Raw genomic sequence first — 8,420 nt, forward strand, 5'->3', positions numbered from 1 at the left:
ATTCTCCAGGATGCATCAGGATTCTCTATCCAAGCGTCGTTTTACACCCCTTGGAGGAAATTTTGCCTTGGTCACTTCAAAACTGGATACCAGCTGCTGAGGGAAAGGCAGTGAAGAAGCTACAGGGGTTGCTCTGCCTGTGGCTGCAAGGCTGCTGGCTGCGGTGGGAGCGTGAGCAAGCAGCCTGCAGGACGGACGTACGGCGGTGGGCTCGTAGGGACATGGCAGCATGTGCCACAAACTGTTGCAGGTGATATTTGGTCACAAGCTCAACAAACGTTTCAAGCCATACATTCCCCATGGGGAAGTTATTTGGTCTCAGAAGGATGCCTCAGCTTTCACAGGAAGGGGTGCTTTTTGTAAGATTATCCATTTGGCTGATTTTTTTCACGATGCTGACCGCTGTTAGGAGAGATGCTGGGTGCTTATATTAGAGATGCAGCGATGAGGGTGAGGAAAAGCTCCCCAGTCTCTGGAGGGATTAGTGCCTCCTTAGAGGGCACTGAGGGCATGGGGCTGGTGGCATCCCCAGGCAGCCGGTGTCTTCCGCAGCGCTCATTGAGGCGAAGCACCGCACAGTCGCTGTCTTGTGCAACGGTGCAGCCCTCCAGCAAGCTGCAACCAGCAGAGGGGACTGGGAGACCATTTCACACAGGCATGCCTAAGGAAAATTGTCGTCAAACAAAGCCTTCAGGTAACCTTTTGCACCCACTTAAACTGGGTCAATCTCCAGTCATAACTTAAAATAACCGGTGCAAGGCTGCAGGTAGAGCAGGGGGGTGTTACTGGCTGCTTAATATTTCAAGCTGCTTGTAAGGCAAAGCCCCTATTCTTTCCTAGGAAGTATTTAAAGGCAGAATAGGAAATTAGGGAAAATGCTACTTGTAAATGATCCCCTGTAGTTGCTATTCAAAATCTCTGAGCTGGGATTCCTGAAAGTCCCAAGACTGCTTGAAAAACCATGGGAGGATTTATCCTCATCTCCTTGCTTGTTTTTTAAAATGCACAATCTTTGGGGATCCTTTTGTTTGCTTTTCATTCACTAACCGTTTCTGCAAACAGTGGAATGTGATATTGTAATTTGAATTCTTTCACCAAAACAAGCTCCTTCTCTAAGGTAGGGCCCCCAGGACCCGTGGTTTTCAGGTGGGTGCCATGCAGAGCAATAGCTGTCTGGGGGAAACTGAGCATGTGTCTGACTTTTGAAGGTACACAGATCCTCTCTGTGGTATGAAAAGGCAGGGAAAGCCCATGGCAATTGTTTTGGTCCCTCCTCTTGGCAGAGGGCTGGAGCTGGTGTTCAGGGGTGGCAGAGCGAAGAGGAAGGACTGCTCAGCCCCCCGGGGAAGCCTTGGCTGGTGTGGGTGCCCTGTTTCTGCACTGCAGCTCCCAGCTCCTTCTCCCAGTGCCTTGCAGTTCGCTGAAATTCATGCAAAATTACTGAACGCAGGGTAGTACACAGCAGTCTGCCTGTCTAAAGCACTGAAAAAGGGAAATAGTGACCGCTTGAAGATTTGCCCTTAAGGGCAAAAGAGAAAGGCTGGCTGCACCCTGCAGTGCCCTAGTGCTGCTAGTGAGCTTGTTGCGCGGAGGGCTTTCAGCCCAAGTGCCCATGGGGAGGTGTGGGTGACCAGCAGGACCACACTCCTGGTCCTTTGGGTTTGACCTGACCTTGCTGTGAGGGTTAGGGAAGAATTTTCTGTGCTTGCCATGGGTTGTGGCCAGAAAGCGCCTGTATTTGAAGCTGTAACAAATGCGGACAGTGTACCCTGCTGCTCTCTGAGCAGCGAGCCAAAGTGTCACAGAAACCCAAAGGGATTTAGTCATTGTGCAAAGACCCCTTCAATGACAGTTGGCTGTGTTGCTTCCTAGTTACGCTGTGGCAACTGAGGGTTGTCAGGTTGTTGGGTTTTTTAACTCCTTGTTTAGTTGCGTTTTGGATTTTACATGGTTATTTAGCTAATAGGAAAACACTAATAGAAAAGGAACCTTCAGCAAATCAAACATTGCCTCCAGTCCTTTCAGCCAGAAAACACAACAGAAAGAATATATATTCTCCAGCTAATCCCAAATCACTACAAACAGCACTAACAAGCCTTTATGTGTGATGTTGTCAGTATAGTCCTCTAAGGGCCTTACAGAGGCTTCCTGCACCGATCATGGGAGTTAGATAAAGAGCGTGAGCCCTGAGTGCAGTGTTACTATTCCCGTTTTACAGAAAGGGAAACCAAGGCACCAGCAAATAATTTCTGAATGCCTATGCAAATGTGGCAAACAGATTCTGCTTCTGACCAGTTGTTATCTGTGAAGGTTACCAGGTTGGACCTGGTACAAATATATCTTTTCATCCCCTGAGGTGTGGTTACTCTGAGGGAAATCAAGTGGCACAGATATTCCAGCAGAGCAATTGCAGAAAAATTATTCAGCAATAATTATGCTGGTTAGTGATACTGCAGAGATGAGGAATTATATTTCAACCTCTGCAGAGCTGGCAACATTTAATCATTATGTTTGCGCACAATTCCCAGCACAATGAGGCCCTGATTTCCACCTGGTGTTTCCAGACACTATAACAATGCAAATTAAAAATGAATAACACTAAAGAAAGAGAGAGCTCCTTTGCTGTGCAATCTCTCCTATCTACAAGCCCACTCATTCTTTCTGTGACACAGCAGACTCTCTTTTATTTTTAACCCAATCTTCCACTTAGGACATTCTTGGATTTTTCCCTAAAAAAAGCAACTGCCTTTCTGGTTACACTAATTCCCTTTTTCTTTTGATGTGGGAGCATGTTTTCAGTCGGATAAATCCTCTGGCTGGCACACGGTGAAGTGCTGACAGGAACATTTACATCCTCCCAGCCTCTAAAGGATGCTTTTATTTCCTTCTGTCCCAAAGATGTGCATTCTCAGGCCAGATTGTGCTGGGTGGCAAAAGGACCCGCTGTCATGAGAGCGCTAGACATTTGCAGCTCAGCCTGCAGCCATAGTCCCGGTGACAGTATGGCTGTTACAGCTCATTTTTGCTGCTGCCAGCTCTGTATTAATTATGTCAGGCTATTTTCTTTTCCTTTCTTTGGTGAAGTGCTCTCTCCTTCTGTTATCTATTTCTAATTGCTTTATTGCCTTATTCTAGAAAGCGTAAAAGTCAAAGTGTCCAAATGGATTCTGAATATAGCAACAGCGCAGTCAACCGATGGGCTTTTTAACAGGGGTAAGTCAGGATCATTCCAGTTAACAGAGCTTTGCCTCCTGGTACCAAGCACAGATCCTGCTCAGCTTTATGGCACCACACAGAGATTTGCCCCAAGCTGTCCTTAAAAGAAATGATGGCTTCAAGTCTTTTTTTTAATCTAAACATATTTGTGAAATGCCTGGGGAAATGTAAAGTCTCCCTCTCGTGACTGTAGTAACTCAAGGTTAAACACCCTCCCAGTCCTTGCACCCAGAAAACACACGAGAAATAACAGTAACCAACCAACTGCACCCGACTGCTATCAAACAGAAATACCAAAGTCTTGTTCTAATGTTATAGCCCTCGTATCTAAGCTTCAGAGAGACGTTATTTGGGCCTGTTTTTGCACTGGTCATCGCTGCTACACACCTGTGTAAGGCACGTGATTGTTTTGTTCTGTTTTCTGGAAGAAATAGCAGCTTCTGACTGAGACTAGCTAACCAGGTTATTTCATTAGGCCAAGTGCTAGCAGACTTTGCCAGAGGCGATACTTTCAAACCCTGATGCTGGTGCTAAAACCCTGCTTCAGACGTCACTGGTGATTTAAACTGCCTGATGCTAACGGAGACAGGTCTTTAGGGGACAATCCTCAGCACCTTCCAAACAGCATCTTCAAGCCAAACATGAATCAGCCCACATGACTTCTGGAACGCTTGAAAATACTTCTCAGCAGTAGTTATGGCAAGAGGAGCAGAAGGCTGAAAGTTTTCCTCATCGCTCAAGAGAAGCTAAGCTGTCCCTGCATGAGCAAGGCCCTGCTTGGTCAAATTGACAGCCCTTGTGAAACAGGTCAGTGTTTTACCTTCTGTGTGTTACGGTCTTCCAGAGCATCTCTCGTGCCCTGCAGCCACAAGAGCACGGTCTCTCCATGGGCACAGCCACATTCCTGGGTGCTGAGCACTTATACCTGGGCATCCAAGAAGGAGGTTGGTGGGGCTCTAACTTCTCAGGGCTGGGAGGAGGGTTTGCTTTTGCTCATAGCCATGTCTTACTTTCCTTGAGAGTCCATCATGACCAACAGACAGCCCAGGAGCTCAGGCTGGTGGGTGTCTCGAGATGATATCTCATCGGAGATTGCAGATGAGCAGTCTTGAGATGATATCTAATCAGTGATCATTAGGTAATATCTGGAGCTGCTGGAAGGAGGCAAAAGCTTTGGAAGCATGAACTCCAGGTGATAAGGCTCTCTGCTGTCCTGTTACAATCCTAGAATCATTTATGTTGGAAAAGACCTTTAAGACTGAATCCAACCATTAACCCAGCACTGCCAAGTCTGCCACTAAATCATGTCCCTAAATGCCACATCTACATGTCTTTTAAATACCTCCAGGGGCGGTGACTCAAGCACATCCCTGGGAAGCCTGTTCCAGCACTTGACAACCCTTTCGGTGAAGAAATTTTTCCTAATATCCAATCTAAGCCTCCCCTGGCACAACTGGAGGCTGTTTCCTCTTGTCCTACCGGTTGTTAGTTGGGAGAAGAGACCAACCCCCACCTCGCTACAACCTCCTTTCAGGTAGTTGTAGAGAGTAAGAAGGTCCCCCCTCAGCCTCGTTTTCTCCAGGCTGACACCCCCAGTGCCCTCAGCTGTTCCTGGTCAGACTTGTGCTCCAGCCCCTTCCCCAGCTCCGTTGCCCTTCTCTGGATATACAGAGGAACCAGGGAACTGCCAGAGAAAGACTAGCCAAATCCTTGCTCCTAAAAGCCCTGGGGTTTAGCCAAATGAAGCTCCACTGCCACGAGCAGAGACCAAATGTGGGCTGGAAGGGAGAGGTCCCATAAAACCCGGGCAGCATGAGATGCTGGAAACCTTTTGTGCCAAGCTTTGGTGTTGAAAATAAACCCTAGCATTTCCTTGCCTTCTTAGTTCTGTCAGAAAGGCTTTCTGCATGGAAAGAGAAATGAAGAAGTATTTCCAGCTGCTGGTGATTGGTCCAAGGGTGGAAAGATGCTGCCCCAAACACCCTCCTTCAGAAACCATGGGCCCTCAATACTTTATATTTTTGTTTCGGTTTAGGTGCTCTAGCTGCCGCAGGAAGGAATTTTGTATATCTGAAGTGCAAACCTGAACCAAATAATATTTAAGAGACATGAAAACATGGAAAAAACTGTCACAATTGTGAGCAAAATATGCTGAAGGAGACTGACAAATTGCCAATGGTAAAACCCAGAAAATGTGTTTTCACACTAAAACATGGCAGGCTCTGTCACCCTCCCGCTGTTTTATGTCACACTGCTGTTCAGCTGGTCCAAGAGCCCTTCTCTGCCCCAGTGTTTCCTGTTCATGAAGATCTTCTCTGCTGGATTTTCTCTGTGGCAAGCTGAAAGAACAATCCTTTCCATCTTTCTAACAGGGATCATTCACTGAATGTAGTAACTCTTTAATAGTCAAGTTTAGAACCACACAAGTGCTGGAATTTTAGTTTGCTAATGATAAAACCACTTTTTTTGTTTGTTTGTTTTCTTCTTTGCAAAATAAATAAGGGGACAGAGCATGTTGTGATCATATAATTGGATCCATTATTTTTTACCAATTCAAAGATTAACTGTAGGCAAATAAGGTCTCAGAGATTTCAAGCTAAATTCAAAACATTTCAGTTCAAAGCATTTTTGACTGAAAACTGGCAAATGGAATGGACAAATAGTTTAGGTGGAAGTGAAAGGGCGTTAGCCTTGGATAAACCTGTTCATCCGTAGAGAGCTGCTCAGCTGCCTGTGACCGGCCAGGGTGACAAAGCACATTTCTGCAGGAAACATTAAGACTTGGTTGCACACGGTAAATTGCAGTATGGTATGTCTGACTACAAGACACATACCCACAGAATGAGTAAGTGAAAAAGTTCACAGTCTTTGCAAGGCTTACAAAATGACTTTGCTATTTTAATGATTAGTGTCTCTTAATTACATTTTGATACTTCTCTAAACACAGTGACGACCTGAGCAAGGCTTTTTGGGATGGGAGACAAAGCTGGTAGCAAAGCACAAGCTGCATTAATATGTTGAGTTGTTTTGAGATATGAAACCCATGGTAAGAAATTAATTTGTTTCCAAAGCAGAGGACTATTTCAGGCCCATTGGAAGGAGGCACAGGCATTTCTACCCACTTGTTCTCACAGCGGGAAGGAGCAGCAGCCTGCAGTGGGTTGAGTCAGGACGTGGATTTAATCCAACTCTTGCTCTTCTGCTAAAGGCAAGATCCCCTGGTGGCGACCTGACCACCAGCGGGGAGCCCAGCGAGCCCGGCTGCAAGTCACTTGTCACAAAATGGACATCCTCACAAATCCCACAGGAAACACACTTCACAGCTGGGTGCAGGGCTGCAGTGGGAACCCCTTGACCCAGGGGCACGGTCAACCGTGAGCCAAGTAGGTAAAAGAGAGCTGGAGGGAAAAATAAAGCCAAAGCATGAGTCATAAAACATGGCAGGCATCTGCTTGTAGGACTTCCTCGAGTGATGGCAGTGGGATTAGTTGACGTGCAGCTTTTCTCTCTATTGCTGTAAGACTTCAGAAAATGCTTGTGCACACGGTCAGGGTTGACTGTAGAGCCAGCGCCTGACTGAGGGGACACCTGGCCACACTGAGGTGGCGCGGGCACCCCTGGGCAAGCACCCGCAGAACAAGGCTGCCTGCCCCAGGAGATGCGCTCTCACAGCCTCCTTGGAGTCAGAGCACGGTGAAACCACCTGCCCCCACTGCCTGATCGCCCACAGCCCAGGCAGCAGCCACCTTGTTGCCTGTCCCCCCACCGCTGGGCTTCCCCCTGCCCGCCCCCACATCCCTCGCCTGGTGCAACCCCCTGGGCCCAGCAGCGCCTCGGCTCCCTGCCGCGCCAGCACCACTTTGCCTGGTTATATTGCCAAAATTCCCGGTGTTTTCACCCAAAAGCCCGCCCTTAGCCCAGGTGTGCTTCTGCTTGGGCACCATCCAGCCGCACACCCCCGAAAAAGGGGGTTTTTGCCTCAGAACCCGCGGCCGCGCCCGCCCAGCGCCGCCACTCCCTCACAGCGCCCGCCGGGCAGCGACCGACTGCCGCCGCGCGGGCCCGGGGAGGCGCGGCCGCCGCCAGCCAATGGGAGCGGGCGCGCGGGGCGGCTATTTAGACCCGGCGGGGGGGGGAGGGCTCAGCCGCCGTGCGGCCAATGGGAGGGGCAGGCGGCCGGGGCGGCGCACGCTGATAGGGCGCGGGCCGGGCAGTTTCGCCGGGCGCCGCAAACAGTGGCACGTTGGAGCCGGCGGTGCCGGGCGCAGGTGAGTGGCAGTGGCGGGCGCGGGGTGGCGGGTTCGAGTCCCCTCGGCCTGTCTCGGCGCCCTCTCCCTTCTGAGGGGCCGCCTGGGCCGCGCTGCCCGCCCCGCGGGTCTCCCGCTTTCAGCCCTGCCGGGGCTGGCGGCACCTCCCCGGCCTGGGGCAGGTGCCGCTGCCGTGCGACCGCGCACACGCGGGTTCACCCCGTGGGCAGCGCCCCGGAGGGGGCGCAGGGCGGGTGGGCTCCGGAGGCGTGCGGCGGCCGAGGGCCGGCTGCCGGGGCGGGCGCGTTCGGGCAGCTGCCTCGTCCCCTGGGCTGCGGGAGCGGCGGGGCCCCAAAGTAAATGGGGGCGGGGGACGGACAGACCTAAAACCGGGGGTCCTGAGCGGGCTGCCCGTCGCAGCAGTCGTGTCTGTCCCTTTTCTAGCGGGGGAGCGGGGGCAGAGGGGGCGGTAGGCGGTGTGGGGAGCGCCGTGCGGGTTGCCGCTGGCTCCGAGCCAGGCTGGGGCCCGGGGGGCCGGGCCGGGCTGGGGAAGGGGGGCCTTTACCCGGGTCAGCGCTGTCCTGGGGGCCGGGCTGGGGCGGGGGGGCCTTTACCTGGGTCAGCGCTGTCCTGGGGGCCGGGCTGGGGTGGGGGGCCTTTACCTGGGTCAGCGCTGTCCTCCCCTTTGCACCAGCCCGGCCCGAGGGGGGATCAGCTCCCCTGCCCCGCTTACCTTGCCACGGAGGAAAAACAAACTGCGGCTTCCACAGGCCTGTGTGCTGTGAGCAAGGAAAACTGCTGATCCTGCAGGGATATCGGTTTCTTCAGCTCCTCTGATGAAGCTAAAATTACCGTTCTGTTGTAGCTGTAACTTAATGGAACAGGTTTTGTTTAATAGACTGTTGCTCTGCTATTTACAATACTCTGCGGTTCCAAGTCAAGCTTACGGTGCCGCTT

Source organism: Falco punctatus, assembly GCF_963210335.1.
Source record: "Falco punctatus genome assembly, chromosome: 1".
In the NCBI taxonomy this organism is placed as follows: Eukaryota; Metazoa; Chordata; class Aves; order Falconiformes; family Falconidae; genus Falco; species Falco punctatus.